This window comes from Cibotium barometz, chromosome 15 (assembly GCF_041138505.1).
Source record: "Cibotium barometz isolate CiBa-2024 chromosome 15, ASM4113850v1, whole genome shotgun sequence".
NCBI lineage: Eukaryota > Viridiplantae > Streptophyta > Polypodiopsida > Cyatheales > Cibotiaceae > Cibotium > Cibotium barometz.
Window position 1 is genome coordinate 33,862,283 of NC_141060.1, and position 24,605 is coordinate 33,886,887.

Below are 24,605 nucleotides of genomic sequence, written 5' to 3' on the forward strand. Positions count from 1 at the left end.
GTGGCATCACAGCCGCCAAAATAATAAGCACAAATCCAGTACCTCCTCCTATAGGATCCCACCATAGACACGTGGATGGAGGACCTTAGGGCATTCTCTCGGGATTTCTTCGCCACCATAGAGTCCCACTTATGCCACAAGGGCATTCGATCCTTGAGGAGACTATAGTCAGTCATCATTTGAGATGTCAGATTTGGGACCATTGCATTACTATTTGGGAATTCAGTTTATGCAGCGCAATGATGGCATTGTTATGCTGCAATCTAAATAGATGCAGGAGTCTCTTTTGATGCCAGTTTGTATCAGCAAGCTGTTGGATCCCTTCTTTATGTATGCAACACGAGGCCAGATATACAGTATGCGGTCTCGCAGTTGAGCAGATTTATGCATTGCGGTTTTGCTTTTGCCTTGGTAATTCATGTATATCATGGCTCAGCAAGAAGCAGCCTATAGTGGCCACTTCTAGCTATGAAGCTGAGTACAGGGCAGCTTTTACAGCTACTGTTAAGTGTGTGTGGCTCAAACGTCTTATAGCTGATTTGGGTGTTGGACAGTCGTCTAGCACTACGATTTTCACTGACAGCTAGAGCGCGTTAGCACTTGCAAGAAACCCAGTGTTTCATGCTCGCACTAAGCACATTGAGGTGCATTACCACTATGTCAGGGAAAGACTCTCTGCAGCAGAGACCAGCTTGGTCTATGTGCCTACACATGACAACATGGCAGATTTATTCACGAAGGCTCTTCCTCGTGAAAAGTTCGAAGCTTTTCGTAAAGCTTTGGGCTTACTGCCTTTTTAGGATTGATCGGCTATACCCTGTACATATTCACATCATCACTCCAGGGGGGATTTGTAGCATTATATGGTAGTGATGTGTGTGAACACACTTAGGACCGCCGGGCCACTTTTTCCCTCACTAGGAGGTTTTTCCCTCCCGTGCGTACGTACACTCTCTTATCTACTCATTTTGGGGTGTGTACTTATCTTTTGTATCTGGCACACATTTGTTCATTCTAATCTAGTGAGTTTGTGTGCTCTCAAGCTTCTCTATCTTGTGTGTGTGCATTGTTGCAACCCTAACCCTAATTCCAACACCCATCATGAGGAGGCCTGCCATTTTGTGACAGCGGTTGAGGATTTTTGCCTCACACAAGAGCTAGCATCAATTAGCACAAGTCGTGTGGTTTTTGGGTCACAGCAGGACACCCATCCCGACTTGGAGGCCAATTGACGGTTTTTAGTGGATCCCCCCGAGCACCCCAGTTCAATTTGTTAAATTGGTTGCTATGGGACTTGACATCTCCATGGAGCAATAGATTGCCCCCGTCCTCATCAACATCCGAAACGGCATTTAGGACATCTTTTGGTTTGTATGAGTTTTTGGTTATGCCGTTCGGACTCACGAACGCCCTAGCCACATTTAACAAAATGATGGATCACATTTTTTGTGAGCATCGGAAATTCACAAGTGTGTTTTTTGATGACATCTTGGTAATTAGGAGGAACACTGCCAACACTTGGCTATTGTGTCTGAAGAGCTTCGTAAGCACAAGCTCTTTATATATGCGAAGAAGAGTTAATTTTTCCTCTCAGAGATTCATTATTTGGGACACATTGTATCGATGAATGGCGTCAGGATGGATCTTGCAAAGATAGAAGCCATTCGAAATTGGCCTGAGTTATCTTCCATACATGAAGTACAAAGCTTTTTAGGTTTATGTTCATACTACAAACATTTTATCAGGCACTTCGCATCGATTGCTTCGCCATTGCATGAGCTTGTCAGAATACGCAGCGGAGATGACCAAATCTGGGAACACGAGAGCAAACACAGTGCAGAAAAACAGCACAAGAGAAGGAGAGAGATAGAGGCGTGTAACTCTGCTCTGTATACACAAGAAGATCCGCAAATACAAGATAAAATGGCAAGGGATGTGGGGGTCCATTTTATATGGACCCCAGGCAGCAATCGGCTTGCAGGGGCAGCCGACAGGTGCAGATCCTCCACAACCAGCTACAAGACCAGTCGGCCAGCACTGTTCTAAAGTCGGGTACAGTCGGCCAGAGGAAGAATGCGCCTGTCAGCTCACGACTATCCCCCAAGCCACAGATAAATGGAAAAAATATGGGAAAAAATATGGGGAGTGAGGAAAAATTAGAAAAGCACCTACAAGGGCGGGCACACCCACAACAGAGGCCCTGGTGTCTCAGTAAAGACAGGAGATGACTTCTAACACCCCCTCTCAGCTCCTGGCTGTGAAACCAACCACAGGGAGCTGGGGTGCCGCCTGAGCAAATCCTGAGATAGCGACTTCGTGAAGAGGTCCACCGTACTGTCCTGCGTCGAACAGAACTCTAGCAAGATGTCATCACCAACGATCTGTTCACGAACAAAGTGCCTCTGGATAACCGTGGGTTCCTCCAATGGAAACCCAACCCTACAATGCAACCTCTGCAACCTTACCACCTCACAAGCAACACCACAAGCAGCCTGGTACTCTGCCTCTGTCGACGACAAGGCAAAAGATGACTGCCTCTTATTGCTCCATAAAATTGCTCCTGATCCTGAACTAGATCTCCTCGTGTCTGGATCTCCTCCCCAATCTGAGTCACTCCAACCGTGGAGTCGGACTCCATCCATCAATCCCCCTCTTGTGTAAAAGAGACCAAGATCCTTCACATGCCGCAGAACCCACAAGATACACAATCCTGCCTCCCAAAGAGTCCTCTGCAACCATGAGCTCAACAGCCTCATCAAGAAGCTCCTGTCAAATCTGGTATCCATCAACCAAATCAATGAACCATTCTGCTTCCGAGTCAAAGAGGCATCACACTGCTCACAAGGATCAACACCTGTTACGGTGGGAAGCCAAGTCCTAGAAACCTGCCAAAGACCACGCAAGGCCTTCTGAAACCTATCAACCACCCCCTCTGAATCCGGAACCACAAACCCTGGAAGATCCACCTCCTTCTGCAAGTCAGCAACTGCCACCTGCTTGGCTTTCCAAGAGGTCCCCATGGAAAGAACATCCTCATCTATAGAAGTTTCTTTGTCCCGAATACTACGAGACATGAGAGCATAAGTTACCTGTAAAGTTTCCTCTGACTGACGAACACAAGAACTACCAACATCAGTACTGGAAAGTTCCTGCCAACAACTGCTGCCATCAACTGGCAAGCTATCCACCATCTGGTCCGAGAAAGCCTGCACCTGCAGCGTATCCACACCTAAGTGGCCATTACCAAACTGCCACTCATCACAAAACTGAGGACCTGGGAGAGAGAGTGCTGAAAGCTTGTAAACTCCATTCTCCACTCCGCCTTCCCACACTACCTGGCCTGTTGCCTTGTCTCGGAGAGCACTCATCAAACTCCACCCGTACGCCAGTCTTGCAAACCTGATGCACTGACAACAGATGAAAACCAAGTGACGGAACATACAACACCTGGGAGGAATGCTTCCTCCCTCTGCCATCGAGAACTATCTCCAACTTGCCCTCACTGTGAACTGGGATAGTGGATGTAGCCCTAGTAAGAATGTGACCGGAATACCTGCAGAGATCTTGTAAATCTGAACGGGAAGGAGTCATGTACCTGGAAGCACCACTGTCTAGAATCCACTCCCGAGTATCCGTAGCGGGGCAAGTCCTCCAATCTCCTCCCTGCCTGAACATCGGTGTCCGTCACCTCCAGGTGCACAAATGCTGGAGTCTTCATGATTGTTGCTGAGGATTCTTCACCCTTCTCGGTCTTCCGCTTGGGACACTGCCTCCAATAGTGGCCTTTCTCGCCACAATCATTACAGGTTCTCTCTGCCTTTAGTTTCTCACGGTCAGCGTCAGACTTCTGCTCAAAAGACTTCTCCGTTGAAGCCTTCCCTTTGCCCTTGTTACGGCCTTTCGACCGTTGGCCAGTTAAGGCCTCCGAACCTCCACCCTGAGGAGGGTTCGAGAATCTATCCTCCTGGTCCAAGACCATGGACACAAGCTCCTCCCACGTGACGGTGTTGAGTCTGCCACTGGTAATCAAAGACGAGTAAAATGCTGAGTACTGAGAGGGAAAATGTGACAGCAACATTATGGCCATGTCCTCCAACGATATCTCCTTCCCAGCCTGAAGAACTTCCTACTGAAGAGCCTGCAGCTTGTTAATATGCTCCCGCATCGTCGACGACTTTGCAGGGCTCATAACCCGCATCTGTACTTCCAAGGAAATCCTCTTCATGGGTGATACCCTATTGTAAAGAGAAGCCAAATGCTGCCATATACCTCTGGCCAACGTCATATGCTTTACATGATTGATTACCTGCGGTGTGCAGTTGAGGAAGATAAATGAACGGACCCTGGCATTGACACGATCCCACAACTCTGCCTGTGCCTGTGCCTGTGCCTGCGTCTCGCAGTGCTTATGAATCGACGGTAACTCCCCTTCCTCTACCTCCGGCCATGGAACCCCAACAACGATGAAATCAACAAGGTCATATGACTCCAGAATAGATTCCATCATAACCTTGCATATGCCGTAGTTGTTCCCGTCCAACTGACGGTCCACTAGGAACGTGGGGAGTGTAGGGATCTTCACATGCCTCTCAGCCATCTCTAACAAATCTGCCATTGCAGGGATAAGACTGAAAAAGGGTGAGTGGGTGGGAACAAAGAAGAACTTAACCTGCAAGTGGCTGTCCAACAAATCAGCCTGCCGTCCTCTTGCTTCTCCTCTTCCCGAACAGTCCACCAATCAGCAACGCAACAGTCCCCCTCTTGCTCACACAACTCCCAAGAACTATCAAGAGCCTAGGGCTCTGATACCATGTCAGAATACGCAACGGAGATGATGACCAAATCTGGGAACACGAGAGCAAACACAGTGCAGAAAAACAGCACACAAGAGAAGGAGGGGGAGAGAAGCGTGTAACTCTGCTCTATATACACAAGAAGATCCTCAAATACAAGATAAAATGGCAAGGGATGTGGGGCCCGGGGGTCCATTTTATATAAACCCTAGGCAGCAGTCGGCCTGCTCAGGGGCAGCTGACAGGTGCAGATTTTCTACAACCAACTACAAGACCAGTCGGCCAGCAAACATAAGTCGGCCAGCACTGTACTGAAGTCGGGTACAGTCGGCCAGAGGAAGAATGCGCTTGCCAACTCACGACTACCCCCCAAGCCACAAATAAATGGAAAAAATATGGAGAAAAATACGGGGAGTGAGGAAAAATGAGAAAAGCACCTACAAGGGCAGGCACACCCACAACAAAGGCCCTGGTGTCTCAGTAAAGACAGGAGATGACTTCTAACAAAGCTCACTAAGAAGAAGGCGGTCTTCAAATGGACCATTGATGAGAAAGGCTTTCTTTCGCCTCAAGGATGCCATTATGAGTGGGCCAGCATTAGTCATTCCAGACTTGCAGAAACCTTTCTGTGTTGAATGTGATGCATCAAGAAGTTGCATTGAAGCTATCCTAACTCAAGAGGGACATGTTGTAGCTTATGAAAGCCATTATTTGCATGATGCCTAGCTTTCCTTGGACATCTATGACAAGGAGTTGTAGGCTGTAATTTAAGCCTTTACCATATGGAAGCACTATATTCTTGGGGCTGATTTTATGGTCAAGATAGATCATCAAAGCCTAAGGTACTTCCTGATGCAAACAAAGCTTTCGGAGAAGCATATGAGGATGGCAAACTTGTCTATGTTTCATTTGCAGATTATGCACACTCCAAGAAAGAAGAATGTGGTGGCAAATGCATTACCAAGAAAACCATATGTGGATGCACTATCAGTTGCCTCACATGGGGACTTATTTGCCATGCGTGAAATGTACCATACAGATGCTGAATTTGGGCATATATCAACTAATTTACTGGTCGGTCATGCACATGTCTCTTATGTGATCAAAGAGGAGTATCTCATAAAGGATAATTGCCTATGTCTTGTCACGTTGTGTCAAACACGAGGCGAAAGGTTATAGGTGAGTGCCATGCTCCTCTTTATATAGGACATAGAGGTATCATACCTACTACACGCATGTTATCACATGCCAAAAGGTCAAGTTTGATAGGGAAACGGATCTAGGTTTTCTTCAATCGTTGCCTATTCCCTCACAGCCATGGGAAAGTATTGCAATGGGCTTTATCATGTGTTTTCCTCCTACTCAACAAGGCAATTATGCTATTTGCACCATTGTCGACAGTTTTAGCAAGAAAGCACACTTCTTGCCGGTCAGAAAGACCATTAAGCCTGAGTGGTCAAAATATTTGTGGCACAAGTGTTCAAACACCATGGTATGCCTAAGTCCATTGTGGGGGATAGAGATCCCAAGACTACGAGCTCTTTTGGAGAGCTCTGTTTGACAATATGGACACCAAGTTGGACTTTTTGTCAGCTTATCATCCCCAAACGGATGGGCAAAGTGAGGCTGCAAATTTAGCTATGTTGGATCTCTTCAAATGCTATATTGGAGTGAGGCTGCAAATTTGCTATGTTGGATCTCCTCAAATGCTTTGTTGTAAATCAAAAAACAGCTTGGGAGAAGTATCTAGTGCTGGTAGAGTTTGCAAAGTGATATTGCCATCCCCCACAATAAGGATGAGATTGTTGTAGCACATGAGCATGTCAGAGATCTCGAAGTTGCATTTGCACAAAAGCGGACAGCCATTGCTCGTTCAAAGGATACGCATAAGACGGCTACCGACAAGCATGTAAGAGAGGTGGGCATCGAAGAGAATGATTGGGTATTGCTGAAATTTGAGAAAGCAAGACTCCGTAAGAGGCCTAGATAAGAACGGAGCATGCCCTGAGCTCTCTACCAAGTATTACAAACATCTTAAGGTGATCAAGTAGATCAATGAGGTTGCTTTCCGACTTGCATTGCCTGATCATTGGAGGATTCACAATGCCTTTCATATGAGTCTATTGCGGACGTATGTAGGGCCAAACCCAGAAGAGCCTGTCATAGAAGAACCACCAGAGGTTGATGAGCTAGAGAAAGTTCTTCAACCTGGAAGATTGTGTTTCACAAGGTGAGAAAGCTTCCTGCTCGTAAGCTTTCCAGGCGATACCTTCTGAAGTTCAAGCACTATCTCCCTATCGACGACGCGAAATGGATTGATGAAGATTACTTAAGAAATTACTCACAACTTCTTTAGGCATATTTGGAGACTTTCAGCTCAAGACAATTGTTTAGAAGCCTTTGGGGAGGGGGTGGGGGGGCAAGTGGGGGCGGGGGGGGGGGGGGGGGGGGGGGTAACCATTTGGCCATGCAAGTTGCTCACCCCTATTTCGTGCCAAGGTATGGGAGGCCAAGGAGCTTCATGTTGCCCATACTGAGGCCACGTCATGGAACCCACTGTCAAGGATCTCGATTTTAAGCTTCCCACTAAGCAAATTCCACGCTCAAAAAGACCTTGTATTTAAGGTTCCAGGAACGAGAGATATATCCATTTGTAGTACGGGCAAATGCACACTTTTATGAGTTGGAACATTGGTTGTAATAAGAGGAGAGAGATTTGGGTGTGAGTTTATGGCATATGCAAATGGGTGTAAAAAGCCCTATAGTTGTATAAAAATTCCTTTTTGCAATGAAAAAGTTATCTTTTTGCTTGGTGCAAACCGGAGTGTTGTGTATGTAAGTGTCTCTCTTGTCATTCAATTCATTTTCCATTAGGCTTACTCTACTCACATTCTGTTTACGCTTCGTTAGTTTAATAGGCAATCATGACTGCTACAATGTAGCAAAAATCTGGGGATCCTAGAAGGGGTCAAGTTTCCTTCACTCCCCCTTCCCAGGTCTCAACGTGTGCACAGACCTTTTGGTACCGCATGAGAATTCTTGCCACCTCTCTAGGCCAGCCCAATGAGCGCCTTCCTTACTAGTATTGCCCATTTCCTTGCTTTGGCCGTTGCCAGCTCCAAAACCGTTGATCGTGTTGCTCGTCATTTCATTTTGGTTGCCGCACTTCATGGTGTTCACTTCTACTCCCCTTTAGACTCACGTCTTGGTGCCTTTCCACGCTTGCTCACCCCCTCTAGCAAACCCGTCCACCCATGGTGCCAAGTAACCACCACGATATCACCATTGCTCCACCGAAAAACTACGAGAGTCCAATCCAAAAGTACTCTTTCCAACACCCGGGAATGCAACCAAGGCAAAGAACAAGCCTAGAGTAGGCAGAGGGGCTTCCTGAACCTGTAATAAAGTTTTTGAAGAGCATCAAACCCCCATGTAATAAAACCTTGTGTGAGTCATCACGTCCCATAATCTTGATATATTGGCCAATGTCTATGTCCAGAGACCCATTGATAAGTGGCAAAGCAGTTCCATCTTGCCTCTTTGAACTATGAATCCTCTTTCTAGAGAGAACTAGATCTTTCTTGTAGTCTTCAAGAAGAGCAGATACAATATCATTTGGATCGTCCCACTTAGGCTGATTTAAGTAGGACTTTAAAGCTCTCATAATCTCCTCACTATTCCACATGTATAAATTCAACAAAGGTTTAGGAAACTTGATGAAGGCCATTGAAACTATCTCGCCTTTGTTAGACCTCATAGTTTTCAAATCCTTCTCGGTGTAGTTGAGAAGATGAGATTTGAAGAAAAATCCTTTGTTTAGTAGTGTTTCCACACTTCTCTCCCTCTCTAAGATCCTAGCCCTTACACGTTCATCATTTGATGTTACATACATGCTTAAGAGATCCTCAATGGACTCATCTTCACTCATCCCCATCTCTCTCTCTCTCTGAGAGCACTTGTTTAGCTATCCTGTAAAAACTTCTCTCTGTTCGCACTTGCCTGTAAAACCTGCGTGATATTTTTAAGTGCACTCTAATTTTTTAAAGCTTGCGCGCCCACAAGACTTTACCATGCCAACCAGGTTTTAGCCTAACGGTTCGAGTAGTGTGTGGTATTGAGCTTTGTACTGCCCGAGCCACAAGAAACAACATACATCTCAAAAAGCAAAAAAAAATACTTTACCACCTATTTAAAGAAAAAAGAGAAGTCACACGGAACAACAACGCGTTCTTTTGGTCCTTCTTAGGATGCATTGAAACTCATGCCTTCGAAAAGATATGGCCTTGAAGTGTGTCATTCACATAAAACGACAGCCGAGATTTAAAAAAACTTTTCACGATGCCAATCAATCAATAGCACTTCATTGGTTGAGTGGTAAAGTGCCGTGTCTAGGACCCATGAGGTTCTAGTTATGTACTTTACGCTTTTTCCTTGTAAGATAGTCATCAGATTCCCAGCCTCAGCAAGGATGCTTCTTGCAAGTAAAATACATGCCCGTTTTTGGGGTTTTTGGCCGTATTTTACTTGCAAAATTTTGAGGTGCTTGTCAAAAAATATACTAAAACTGTAAAATACTTCCATATTTTAGGTCAACCTGTCAACTTTGAAGGGCACAACCCATCAAAAATTAACCTTGTACCTCAGTACGTCGCCCATGTTTTTTTTATAAAGATAACCGAGCTGATGTGGAAAGCATGCTGATCCTTTCTTGCCAACTCATCACTCACCACTTTTTTATCCCTAGTTTGAACCGCACCTTATTTAACAGCAGGCGTACTTTTATTTAGGAAAATTCACCCCCTCTAGCAAACCTGCCCACGGGGGTGAATTTTCCTAAACAAAAGCAAGGCCTATTGCAAAATAAGGTGTGGTTCAAACTAGAGATAAAAGAGTGGTGAGTAATGAGTTGGCAAGAAAGGATTAGCACGCTTTCCACATCAATGGTCGTCTTTTTATTGAAAAAAACCTAGGTGACCGAATAGTGAGGCCGAAAATTTTACGGCTATCTTACAAGAAAAAAGTATGAAATAGAAAAGAACCTGGAACCTCATGGGCCCTAGCCAAGGCACTTTTCCACTCAACCAATGAAGTGCTATTGACTAATTGGCATCGCAAAAGTTATTATTATTATTGGCTACTGTGTTGTGTGAACAACACACTTCATAGTCATATCTTTTCGAAGGCATGAGTCTGAATCCGCCCTCAGCGGGACCAAAAAAACGCGCGTGGTTGTTGCATGTGACTCCTCTTTTTTCTTTAAATACGTGGTAAAGTCCTTTTTTTAAAAGATGTATGTTATTTCTGGTGGCTCAGACAGTACAAAGCTCAATACCACACACTACTCGAACCATTAGGTTGGCATGGTAAAGTCTTGTGGGCGCCCAAGCTTTAAAAAATTAGAGTGCACTTAAAATTATCACATAGGTTTTCCAAGCAGGTGGAAAGAGAGAGAGAGAGAGAGAGAGAGAGAGAAGTTTTTACAGGACAACTAAACAGGTACTCATAGAGAGAGAGAGAGAAAGAAAGAAAGAAAGAAAGATATATTAACGTCTACGAGAGGCCAAAGTCGGCCTATGAGACAAAAAATAATACAACTGTGTTCTTCCGGTCATCGGAAGAAAAGAAACAAAAGAAAAAGTGTGCATGTGTCTGGATACAACTGTGAGAGAGAGAGAGAGAGAGAGAGAGAGAGAGAGAGATGGGGATGAATGAAGATGAGTCCATTGAAGATCTCTTCAGCAAATATGTAACATCAAGTGATAAACGTGTAAGGGCTCGGATCTTAGAGAGGGAGAGAAGTGTGGAAACACTACTAGACAATGGGATTTTCTTCAAATCTCATCTTCTCAACTACACCGAGAAGGATCTGAAAACTATGAGGTCTAACAAAGGTGAGATAGTTTCAATGGCCCTCATCAGGTTCCTTAAACCTTTGTTGAATTTATCCATGTGGAATATTGAGGAGATTATCAGAGCTTTAAAGCCCTACTTGAATCAGCCCAAGTGGGATGATCCAAATAATATTGTATCTGCTCTTCTTCAAGACTACAAGAAAGATCTAGTTCTCTCTAGAAAGAGGATTCATAGTTCAAAGAGGCAACATGGAACTGCTTTGCCACTTATAAATGGGTCTCTAGACATAGACATTGGCCAATACTTCAAGATTATGGAGCGTAATAACTCATACAGGGTTTTATTACATGGGGGTTTGATGCTCTTCAAAAACTTCATTAGAGGTTCAGGAGGCCCCTCTACCTATTCCAGGCAGTCTTTGTTCTTTGCCTTGGTTGCATTCCCATGTGCTAGAAAGAGTACTTTTGGATTGGACTTTGGTAGTTTTTTGCAGCAATGGTGGTAGTGGTGGTAGTTACTCAGCACCATGAGGCGGGTTTGGTGCCTCAGGATGGTGGTGATAGTGGTGGTGGTTAGTCGGCACCATGGAGCAGCAACATTGAGCCGATCAGCTACCAGACTGTGGTGTGGTGTCATCCGTTCCTACCTGCTTCCCAACTCTTCTCAGTGCTCGACACCACGTCACACCTAGCACTGGCGCTCCTTCACCTGCTCAATGAACCCTCGCAAACAGTTAGTCGAGCCACTATATCTTGGATCGGTGCTAATTTTAACAGTGGCTAGGGCTCCTTCATACCCATAATGAGCACCTACCTCTTCTCTTTATGGTCACCCAAGCCTCTCTTGGTCACTCGTTCAAACTGAACCGCCCACTCACCACCTAGCCTATCACCTGCGCACATATTGCTCTCTCTTCTCGTGACTGCCTACTATGAAATGCCCAGTTCAGGGGACGCCCACACATGAACCATGTGAATGCTCTAAATGCTGACATGGTTTAGGGCATGTGAAGAGGTGGTAAGTATTTTATTTAACCCTCTAATTATTGGAAAAAGGTTTCATAACCTTTGGACATTCGACCTAATTAAAGTCTAGACCGCCAACCACCATGGGGTTGTGCCCGCCGGAGCCCAAAGGCCATGTGTGGGCAACCTAAACTTTGGGCACCCCATTTGGTAAACCACTTTAATGTGTGGGCACTTAATGGAGGTGGTCATCATTGAACTTGGTGGGCTTTGCCACATGGCAAAAAAAAGGCTAGACCCCAACAAACCTCCTCTCCACCAACCTGTCCCACGACCCCCCCTTCCTCCTCACGTATCTACGCACATCTCCCCCCTTCGGTTGACTCATTCTATGCAAATCAACTACTGAAGTTTACATGTGAGAAAGATTGCCGATGACTAATTACTTGCCATACCTGTTTTCGTACTGTGTCCTACTTGCTGCCAGTGCCCTAGCCAGTGCCTGCTTTGTTGGAATACTAGGGATTGCAATAGAGAGTGAAACCCTAATTGCCACAAGCACAAAGCTTAATCCTAACCTCAAAGATTAATGCTATTCTAATCAACATAATCAAAGGAACATTAAGAAAAACATAACTAGCACAAAGTTAGAAGTGAAGCAAGAGATTAACACGTAGTGACAAGCAAAGAGGTAAGCTTGGGACAAGTGTTTCCACAAAGGAAGGTCACAAAGACCTATCAAACTGGCTCATATTCACAAAGAAAGGTACAACTTATATAAGCCCCAAGAGCCCTCCCAAAGACCTAAGCAAAGAATGGTATTCAATATTATTGGGCGGTGGTAGCGGAGACCTGCGAGCTCCCCGAACCTCCCTCTGTCGACTGTGTCGCCCCCATCCTTCCTCCACCCCCCCTCCTTCCTCCCCCACTGTTCGCCCCTGCTTCTGTCCGCCCCTCTTCCTCCAGCTGCTGTATCCAGTCTGCACCCCTTCCCCTCCTCTCTCCGCCTCCCCTCCTTCCTGTGCATCCTTTGCTGCGCTGCCCTTCCCCCGCCCTTCTTCACCTGTTTTTTTGTTTTTTGTTTTTTTTTTCTTTTTTTGATGGGTTTTTTTTGTTGTTTTTTTGTTTTTTGTTTTTTGTTTTTGTTTTTGTTTTTTGTTTTTTGTTTTTTTTGTTTTTTTTGCCCCTTTCCCACCCTCCCTTCCTTTCCTCCGCCTCCTTGCCTGCCTCTTCCCCTTGGTTCGGATTGCTCTTCATCCAGACCTTTTTCTTTGATTAGCATCATGGCTAATCAATCTCCCTTGGCTGGGCAAACCATTGTTTTTTCCAAAGCCGAGCTCGCGGTCCTCTACACCGAAATCGAGAAAGACTCCAAAACGACCCTCATTGCCAGAATCTTTGGATACCCTTCCCGTCTCCATGCTCGGGATTGGGTCCTGGCGGCTCTGCCCTCCGACCTCGCCTCACACTTTCGAGATGTCAGGTTGCTTGGAAGAGGTTTCTTCCAAGTGGATTTTGATTCTGAGGACGCAGCCTCAGAGGTTTTGAAGGACAGCCCTTTGCCATTGGGCCCGAGGAAGATATTCTTTCTTCCCTACTCCAGCTATTTTGACCCTGTTGAGGAAGACCGGAACCGTTTCCTGATTACTCTCAGATTCCCAGGTCATCCTCCCGCATATTGGCCTATGTTAGAGGCCATCGAGTCTGCCTTTGGCCTGGTTCTTCAAGTGCCCCCTCTCCACGCCTTGCCGACATCTTCTGCCCAGGTGGTCACTGCCTGGGCGGATGCTATCCCCAAGGTCATGGTTCTTGCCCGTAACATTGAGCTCTTTGAGGACTATGTTTTGCTTCTGGGCCCTTGTGGCCCTTTGAAGCAACGTATGGAGATTGCAAGTAAACCCCATCAATGCCGGGTTTGTCACCAACAGGGTCACTTTGCTCGAGATTGCCCTCGGGGTTGGGGCGCAGGAGGCCTCGCAAGTGTGCTTCTCAAGCACCACCGCCCTTGGTTCCTTCCTGTCCTTCAGTCCACCAAGTGTGGTGAGATGTCTCTCACGCCCGCCCCCCTGGTGCAATTGATGGGAAGGCCTCCTCGGATCATGTACAGATGGATGATGTTTCTGGTCAGAGGGATGTGTTAGCTGATGCATCTTTGCAGAGAGATGATATCTCAGATCAGGATAATTTTGTTGAGTCCTCTCTACTTGGAGGGGGCGATATGCAAGGATGTTCAGCGCAGTGGGGATCATGTATTGCAGGATTTGGATTGAGAGAGGATGCTCTGCCAGATACCTTGGTTATCAGGTGGGCGTTGACATCTCCCCTGCACAACAGTTTGCTCTAGTGCTCTTAAGCATTAAAAGCAAACTTCATCACTGGAGTAGGAGGAAGCTCGACTTGGCCTCTAGAGCTTTGGTGGTTAACCAAGTTTTGCTAGCCACGGCTTGGTTTATCGCTTCGTGCTGGATTTTCATAAGGGCTGCATTGGCCAGCTTCGTCGCCTTATTCGGAACTTTCTTTGGTCAGGGCTTGATGGAAATGCACGCACCAAGGCCAAAGTTGCTTGGGAAACCATTATCAAGCCTAAGCAGGAAGGGGGATTGAAAATCATTGACCCTAAGGTGCAATGTAAGGCTTTGCTTTGTAAGCTTGTTGTTAGGGGCTTTCTTCCAGGCAGTGAGCCGTGGAAGGACTTTCTCATGCAGCAGATCACAAAGTGTGTCCCGTTCACGGAGGTGACTGGACTCTCAGCTCACGCTTTATTTTTTCGGATGCAGTTCACCGCTCCCCTTCATCCCCCCTGGTTAGGTCAATCCTACGGGCCTGGGATTGCCTAAGGAGTTTTTTGGTACACATCCCCCCACGTTCAGTGGGCAGGAAGCTAACCGACAGCCCATTCTGTGGAATGAGTTGATCTTAGATGTGCATGGTAGGCCTCTTGGGACAGCTACGCATATTCTTTGGGCTGGCTGGGAGACCCTATGCCCCATAGTGCTCGCTTGGAAGAGGCTTCAGAGCCTCACCGAGGTGCAGAGATTGGATTTCACGCAGCATTTGAGAGGTTCTAGCCGGAGGATTGCACAGATTCATGCAGCCATTCCCAACCACTGGATTACTGGATCTTTCTTGGATGGCCGTCATCATTCTTGGTTTGGGGTTTTTTCTGGGACAGGTGTTCCTCTTCAGGTTATGGGTATCCCCTTGCCTAGGGAGAATGATGTACCGGTCTTTTTTTCTGTACAAAATGGATGGCAGCTGGAGAGATGTGACGTGCAGGACCTTATTGAGGGCCCCCAGATTCGTCCAATCAGAGTTGTTGGCCGGTTAGGGAAGCAGGTCTTTGTTGACAGGTTAGGGAAGCAGGTCTTGTTGACCCCCCGACCCCCCCCCCCCCCCCCCCCAGGATGCTTGTAACCCTTTGAAAAGCATGCCTTTTTACAGTTATACGGTGCGGAATGCTAGACATCTTATCTTGGGACACAATCAGAGTGTCCCTACTCTTACACCCCATTGGGAATCTTACGGCATTTCGACTAACATTCAAAGGGTATTTTGGCAAAGATTGTGGCATTCTTATAGGAAGTCAGATCTCCTCCTTTATCTGGGTTTCTCTTCATGGTGGTTTGGCCACCAATCAGTGGAGGTCTGTTACTAGTGCTTGCCCAGCATGCCCTAGATGTGCAGGAGTTTCGGAGTCAGTTTACCATTGTTTATGGGAATGCAGGGAAGCACAGAGGGTTTGGTCTGCGATTGCACACCTCTTTGGTAGGATTAAGAGGGATGCTATCATTTCTTTTGGTTCTATCATTTGGTTGACACAGTCTGGGCCTCAGGTGAGATTCGAGGGGACTGACACGAGCTTGGCCATTATGGTTAGGCAAGGAGTTGCTCGGCAGTGTTGTCTTCAGGATTTGCCACTTTCACACTTTGTCCCTCCGGCACAGAGGTTAGACAGCTCTTGGGAGATTATTGCTAGCATCTCAGCCTAGAATATCTGGAAGGCTAGATGCACTGAGGCCATTGAGGGTACTCCCGCTCTTGTTTCTCAGTGTCTTTGCAGGATTTGGAGTGATGTTATTCACACCCATTATGGCTACCTGGGCCGAAATCCAAGGATCTTCGAGGGCTGCGGAGAGGAAGCGCAGCCAGTTTATGAGAGAGTGGGACATTGGTATCTTTTTCACATTCTCTCATTCAGAACCCTATTGGCAGCACAGGGCTCCTCATTGGTTGAGATCTCCACCTTGCTTGGTGTGAAATCTCCATTTTGTATAATTTTTTCATACTAAATAGAAGTCTCCTTTCTGAAAAAAAGAAAAAAAGACCTAAGCAAAGATATCAAGGGCCTACTTCCCAGCCCTTGTCTAGATCCATCTAGCCTTTACTTTTCCCATTAGTAATTGGCCACTTACGCAAGAGAATAACATTAGACTTCATGTCTATTATTCCATCCCTAGGCTCCAATAAGTTGTCAACTTGTCCCTAATGTTAATGTGCACACATGCACACAATGGATGCCAAATCACCTAGATTCTAACACTCCCTCTTGATTAAGCATCCATACCATGCACGTGTGCTTGTCAAGTACTCACACATCACACTCAGTGATAGTTGGTGCCCACTGGCTTAATTAGATTACATCAACCATAAGGTTACCACCAACTTCCAAGGTTACATGAACACTGGCAATTTATGTAATCCCCAACTAATGTCACACATGCATTTCATGCATGCCATGTTGACAACATTTGTTAAGATCAATCACACACATGTAATCTCCTGTAAATCTCACACACACATATCTTACTTATGCCATGCTGAGAATAAACATCTACTCAACACAGTCAAATAATGACACAAAATCGAGGAAGGTACTGGGTCGTCCATGACACCAAGTTGCCATCTCTCCACACATGCCTTAGAGCATGCATAGATGACACAGTCATTGTACAAGAAGACGTGACCACCAGGCAATTCAAATGTCCAGGACGATTCCCCAAAAACTGAGAATATCTCAACAAATAAGTGAAGATTCTTACCACTAGAGTTGATGTAGAATGCCCCAAGGAGCATTATGAATCTATAGCATTTATATGCAAAAGCGCATGCTTACAAGATCTCCAATGAAATCTTTAAGCACATTGGCTATGCCAAAAACACTAGAGCATATACCACCTTCAAAATGTCATTGTGTATACTTTGCCACAAGATGTTGTGAGACATTATGTTCAAAGGTCAAAAAATGTCCATTGAGATACTACCTTTGTGTGGGAACACCCTCTAAAACCACAAACACAAAGGGAACACCCTCTAAAACCACAAAGGTTTCTATGTAAACCTTTTGCCAATGCAGATTTTAGCACCCAACTTAGTGGCAATTTGATAGGGACCCAGCTCAACACTGACCCCGCCATCACACTGACACGCCAACTCTGCTAATAACAATGCCAAATCCTCCCCCAACAAGCTGTCTATTGCAAAATGCCACCTCTGACTCTGAGCACTTGGCTCGTGTATATACTCCGCCAAGTTTCACCAACCCTTAACTATCTCTTCTAGGCACTCATCACAGGCCACCATCCACGTATAGCAATATCATCACGACTTTCTGCACATAATGCCACAGCCAACTGTAGGCATGACCAGGTGACCAGTTCTCCATGGAGTCCAACCGCACTTCCATGCGCGGGCCCAATCTTTCCTTTGTAGTATTGTAGCGCACCTCAGCACCAGGCCATGATCCAAATGTCCACCAGGGTCCACTACAGTGCATTAGCCCCGCAATCAATGCTGCTGCACACCAAGCATAGTTACCACGGAACGGGAACGTTCCGGGAACGTCGGATGCTAGAACGGGAGCGGGAACAGGAACGGGAGCGGATCGGGAACGTCGCGGAACACCACGTCATATGACATGTCAACATATGACACAAAAAAATGTAACTTTTTGTATACGGATAGCCAAATATGCTTCATAATATTTGCTCCCCCAAGACATGAACATACATTTCTACAAGCAAAACTTTTTTTTTTTTTAAATCGGAACGTTTCGGGACGTTCCGGGAACGTGCCTTCGCCCGGAACGGCGTTCCGGCGTTCCAGGAAGGCGGACCGACGTTCCGTGGTAACTATGACACCAAGCCTTCGATATTTGATTGCCTATTCATGGCTCTCACGGTCAGTTTTGCAACCTGATATTATTATGGCCGATATTAACCCACAATTAATGACAGTCCACCTTGAGTCATAGCCAGATGGATATAATCTTCCATTACCAATTCTCAAGTTAGCTCGTCATCTCTGTTGCACATTGCCTTCCATCAGCAAGCTTTGTAGCTTCACCTAAAAAGAGTAGCACCTTCAGATTTGCTAACACAAGCAAGCTCCATAGTAGCCCAACCATAGCTATGTCTGAGATAAAAGGAGTTTCTCAAAGCCTTCCATAGCAAGAAGAACTTCCTTGCTACTTCCCAAGCTCCACATCCAAGGCTCATTATAGATCTAAAAGCTTCACATAGAGGCTTAAACCTCACTATAGAGATGAAAAAGTAGTGAATCTCATTGAGTGGCAATTTGAGGCTTAAATAGCATTGCTACTATAATTCTCTACATTCCAACATGGTATCAGAGCTATCTTCCGTGGGAGCTCTCTCTATGTGAGGAGTTGTTTAGCTCTTTATTAAGCTCTTTGTGATGTTTCTTTTATGGAGTTAACTTTGTAATAATGTCCTTATTATCATCTTATTTGTGAGAAGTTGTGTTTGTATGGGAGTTAGTTATGTGTTAATTAACACCCTAATAATTTTCATTGTAAAGTTGTTTAGCAGGAGCTAACTATTTGTTAGTGTCCTCATGATTATCCAACATTACCTTCTTTGTGAAGAGTATTATGTGTGGAGCTGACTGTGTGTTGGCGTCCACATTATGCTTCTCGTCTCTCTAATCATGCCCTTTAATCCTATGTGAATTATATAATTAGAGGGGATAATCTTCTCCTATGCATTCTCTAAGTTCTATTTCTTCCTATTTAATAATATCTACGTGTAGTGTCTTCTCGAAACCTTGGTAAGGTCAAGAGAGATGTTGATACAATAGAGAGGGAGTAGTGCTCTTATTGTATATGTTAAATCTCTGTTCTATGCAATAGTACTCATAATTAGATGAAGGTTGAGAGTGGGAACTCTTATTGCCTTGTTAATCAGGAGTTCATCTATGAGTAGCCGCATTTGTGAACATCATTGAGTGGCACTTTCAAGCTTAATAGCATTGCTACTATAGTGTTTAAGTATGAGATAATAGCTACAGGTGTTTGAGTGTACCTATGTGAGGCATTCAAGAAAGAAAGAAAGATATATTAAGAGTCTACTAAAGACCCAATGGGGATCATGGAACGGAAAATAAAACAAAAAGAAAACATAAACATAGCTATCTCACTTGGGTGATACAAAACTGTCCATGGGAACTCATCATGGAAATACTAAGAACATAGAAACATGAGAGCAGCATCAGCTCGGAGTAGATTGTATACCACTCTCCAAAATAACAAGCATGGGGCTAATGAGTATGGCCAAGAGGTCTCCCTCAGCTATGTCACATGGAAAGGTAGCTCGATGGCGGTGGAGAATGTCCTGTATTTGGAGCTGATGAGGTGATCGTGGCCGACGGCCAAGGCCGGGGGCATCGGGCACGCTAGAGTGAGGAGGCTCGGTCCGAGGTAACTCCTCTCGGGCGAGGTAGGTCCTGAGCAGTTCGTGGAGGGTCCACAAGATCCACTATATCGGTGTCCTCCACCTCCTGGGTCTGGAAGAAACTGGTGAGGGAGGGGGCAGGGTGGCTAGGGCCGAAGCTCTCTCAAGAACGTATCCCTATGTCTGCAGAGCTCAATCAAGAAGAGGCCTAGGCAATGCTGGTCCTGGAAATCAATGAGAGAGAGAGAGAGAGAGAGAGAGAGAGAGAGAGAGAGAGAGAGAGAGAGAAGTGAAATGAAATGAAATGTTGTATTAACGTCTTCAAAAGGCCAAAGTGACCTATGAGACCAAAGTTACAACCATGTGACATCTGATACACTATCTGGAAAAGAAAAGAAAGGACTGAAGGTAAGTATCTAGCCCTACAATACATCAGTAGGGAGCATCCGGAAGCAACAACTAGGGAGAGTGGGAAGCTAATGCTACTAGTCAAAATGGGGTACATGAGTACATGGATACATGAATACATGAATATGGGGGAGTACAAAAGTTACAGTGAGTACAACAGTATATGGCTGGAGTGGTAATCATCCTAGGAGCTCTACACACAGGATCCGCGAACCCTACACACACGGGGGCTTGGAGAGTGGGCAAGAAAGACAAGAATGGAGGAGAGAGCTCGAAGGAGAGAGCTCTCATTTTACGCTTTCCCACCTTGGAGGCCAAGAAGGATTTCTTGGCCAAGCGCTCCGCCCTTAAGAAAACGGGCATCTTTTTACGAGATGACCTCACCTTGGCACAGCTAGCACATATGAGGGAGTGCATGCCGGAGATTAGGGCAACCAGAGAAAAAGGGAAGATAGCATTTTACACAGGAGGCAGAGTGGTGATACTAGAGAGATGCACCACCTGACGGTGCAAGACCTATGGGACCAGTCTGAGACTTGTAGTATGGAACTGCAACGGAGCATTGAGACTGGATGTGGGGGCTTTTGAGGACAGCTTCAGAGATAGGGACATCATCTTCTACTCGGAGACACATCAGGCCCCAGGCAGCACATTACCGAGAGTCGCGGGATACAGATGGGAGACGACTTGTAGACAGGAGGCCCGTTCAAAGCATGGTGGTCGCAGATCCGGAGGAGTTGCAATTCTTCTTAGAGAGGAGCTTCAGCCACTCATCCATGTTATGCGCCGTGATGAGAGCGCAAGGTACATGTGGGTCAAAGTGAGGGCAGATGAGGGTAGACCCCTATACATTGCTATATGTTACTTTCCACCCAGCACATCTCATTATGCACCGCCCAAGGGGCAATCTCCACATATGATTCTAGATGAGGACATATGGGAGTTCTCCAGGGAGGGAGATGTTATCATACTTGGGGACTTTAATGCTCGAACGGCTCAGTACCAGACCTCCTTCTTTGACACTTCGGAGGAGATGTTGAGAGAGATAGATGTGGAGGAGATGTGTTTGACCCGGAGATCACAGGATGAGGAGTGTACTGAGCATGGGAGATACCTCTTGGAGATGGGGACTGCACATGGGCTGGCCATTTTAAATGGCCTAGAGAGGTACCCACTTGCCAGTGACTTTACTTGCTTTCCACATAGACATGGGGCCAGCAAAGTGGATTATGTTTTAGCCTCGCCAACCTTCATCCCGAGTATCCAGGATTTTGCGATTGGCCCCAGGCCCATCGGAGTTACGGTGGATCATGCACTTCTCTCCTTTACGGTGGATTTCCACTACAGTACCCGCCAGGTTAGGCAGTCCTCCTATCACCCGAGATATACCTTTTGTAGAGAGACTGATGGAGTATACACTGCAGAGATCTACAGCTTGTTGAGTGCAGAGGATCCACAGAGGCCATTAGCAGAGTTCACACAGACCTGACAGAGGCTTTACATACAGCGATGGCCTTCCCACACACGCAGCCCATAGTACGACCACGTCCTGGGAGCATGCCCCAGAATAGTTGGTATGATGATGACTGTAGGGAGCTCACAGCCCGGCTACAAAGAGAGGTGGCCACACAGGTGTTTCTACATATAGACAGTCATGCATCATCTTCCGATCCCTCATTCGGCGGAAGAAGAGAGCATTCTTAGCTCGGCTGGAGAGAGACATCTATCAGTTGTTTTTGAGTCAGGATTCTGGGGAGGCCTGGAGATTGCTTAGATTGCACCCCCCGCCTCCGGCCATTACCTCTCCAGATACATGGGGCGAGTATGCAGCCTCCCTCTACAACACAGTACCAGAGCAGCCACCACTACCGAACCCTCCAGAGCCTTGTCCACCCACTTCTACCTTCTTCACAGCAGAGATGGTGAGGAGGACCATCAACAGATTGCATACAGGGAGGGCACAGGATCATGAGGGCATTGTAGCCGAGCATTTCATACATGCTAGAGATATGATTGCAGACTTGCTAGCTCTCATGTTTAATAGAGCCATGTGTGAGGGGTTTCCTGGGACTTGGAGTACTTCCACGATTGTGCCGGTACTCAAGTCTGGAGATCCGAGCCTGCCGACTAACTACCGCACCATTATGATTGGTCACTTGCTGGCCAAGCTATATGCCTCTACTCTTGAGCATGAGTTGAGCAGATGGGCAGAGAGACAAGGGGTCCGAGCTCAGGGACAAGCCGGTTTCACGAGGAGATTCTCTACTTTGGATCATATCTTTACCCTCAGGGCTATCATTGAGGAGGGCAGAGCACATGGGAGGAGGATCTACTGTGGCTTTGTGGATTTCCGCAAGGCCTTTGACACAGTACCCAGAGCTAGACTGATGCGCAGGCTGCAAGACTTGGGGGTTCCATGTGAGCTCATTTGGGGTATTATGGCACTTTATGAGACGGTAGTTGGGCAGGTGCGGACATCAGAGGGTCTCTCCCAGCCAGTAGGGGTGAAACAAGGCTGCCCGCTCTCTCCGACTCTATTTGGACTATACATTGATGAGATCTCTGATTATATTGGGACACGAGGGGACAGAGGAGCCCAGTTGGCTGGCATTTGGATACCTCTGCTCTTATATGCTGATGATATTGTGCTTATAGTAGCAGACTCACCAGAGGGTATGCAGAGGCACTTGGATACTTTACATGCTTATGCACAAGACAGTGGGCTCTCAGTTAACCTTGGTAAGACCAAGGTTATGGTGTTTAACACTATAGCTCAATGGGTCTGGAGATCAGCGCCTATTTTCACATATGGGCAGGAGACAGTGGAGTATGTTGACTCATACACATATCTTGGAGTGGTGTTCACTGGGCCCACATTTTCCATGAGGGGGGCAGCAAAGGCCAGATTGACTAGAGGATATGCAGCACTAGGAGGTCTAGCGAGGATGTGCTCACAGGTACAGTTTCAGGAGCCACGCACTAAGCTGTAGCTTTTACTCCAACTGATGCATCTTCCATCCATGATGGACAGCCAAAGCAACAACACATCTGATAGTGAACAATCGTGAAGTAGATGCAAAAGTCTCATCATAATCTATGCCTTTTTGCTGGCCATAGCCTTTGGCAACACGTCTGGCCTTGTACCTATCAATGGTATCATTAGACTCTCTTTGACTTTATAAACCCACTTTGTACCAATTGGCTTCTTGCCATGAGGCAAGTCCACTAGATCCCATGTACTATTTTTCTCGCTAACATTGATTTCCTGTTGCATGGCTTCTTGAAAGGTTAGGTGTAAATTACAGGCATAGATGTCAAAGCAAACCAACCACTAGAAATGCCTAATGGACAGCATGTAGGTGCTGAAAATAAGCCCATTGCAGATCACGACCTAGATAAATCAGTTCAGGTAGAGTGGACAGCTTTGGAAGAGGCTAGAACAGTACCTCCTTGGCTGGTCCATACTTTCCAGGAGAGTAAACTCTCCACTCCCCTTCATAGCAAGACACGGGCTGGTTCCAAAAATGCTAGAGAACATGCAGAAGTGGCCTGCATGAGTAGTCTTTATGACAAAGATGAGCCAGACTCTTATGAGACTCAAGAGGATGAGCACTATGTGAGTCAACCCATTGGTTTTGTGGTGCTTGGCCAAGGAGGCAAAGTATGTAAACTCCGGAAGGCTCTTTATGGTCTTAAACAAGCTCCCAGAGCTTGATATGAAAAGATATAACCAAGGTTTCAGAAACATTCCAACTGAGGGCACCCTCTATGTTAAAGAGGATCAAGGGGTTTTACTTTGCTCATACTTTATGTGGATGACATGCTGTTGACCGGGAATAGTGAGGATGCAACTACCGCTTTCAAAGCTGAATTAAAGACCTCGTTCGATGTCAGATCTGGGTCTCTTCCACTACTATTTGGGCATGCAGTTTGTGCAAACAGACGACGGCATTATGATGCTTTAATCCAAGTACATACAAAAGCTCCTGCATAAGTTTGGCATTCAGATGTAAGCCTATTTCTACCCCAGTAGAACTAGGGATTAAATTGAGTATGTATGATGCAGAGAGCCTTATGACATGAGTGCGTGCAACCAAGCAGTTGGTTGTCTCATATACGAGACCAGATATTCAGTTTCGTGTTTCCCAGTCCAACAAACTTATGCACACTCCAGGTACTAAGGATTGGCAAGCATTTAAGCATATCTTCCGCTATCTTCAAGACCACCCTGGGTCTTGGCTTGTTTTATCCAAGGGCGAAGACAACTTGCAATTATATGCTTATAGTGATTCAAACTGGACTAGAGACTATGACACCCAGTGGGAACTATTTTTTTCTTGGCAACTAATGCATATCTTGGTTGAGTTAGAAACAACCCACTGTTGCCACATCTACTTGTGAGGCTGAGTACAGGGCAACCTTCACTGCTACTAGTGATTGTGTATGGCTGCGGAGGTTACTTGCAGATCTTCGTGAGTGTCAGCAAACACCCACTCGCATTCTCACTAACAACCAAAGTGATGTGAGTGGCACGGAATCCAAATTTCCATGCACATACAAAATACATTATCACTATGTCGGGGAGAGGCTTCATGCAGGGGAAATCACTTTAATCTATTGCTCTATACATAACATTGCAGATCTGTTTACCAAGGCATTGCCTCCAGAGAATTTGAAGCTTTCCGCAAAGCTTTAGGCTTACTCTCCTACAAAGAGTGATATGCATCCTTGTCCAGGTTCACATTACCACTATAGGGGGGATTCGAGGACATGTAGTGCTGCATGTGAATAGGCCACTAACTCTAGGGGAACTTTTGTCCGACGGGTTTTTCACCCTTGACATTTGGTGTGAAAGGATACCTTGACTAGGTTTATTATTATCACTTGTACTTGTCACT

At 46.0% G+C, this 24,605-nt stretch overlaps 1 protein-coding gene across 2 annotated transcripts in view; it reads right to left on the reverse strand.

Moving 5' to 3' along the window:
- LOC147631203 (uncharacterized) overlaps positions 1 to 24,605 on the reverse strand; it is a 133,826-nt gene that overhangs the window by 27,460 nt on the left and 81,761 nt on the right. The window lies entirely within an intron of this gene.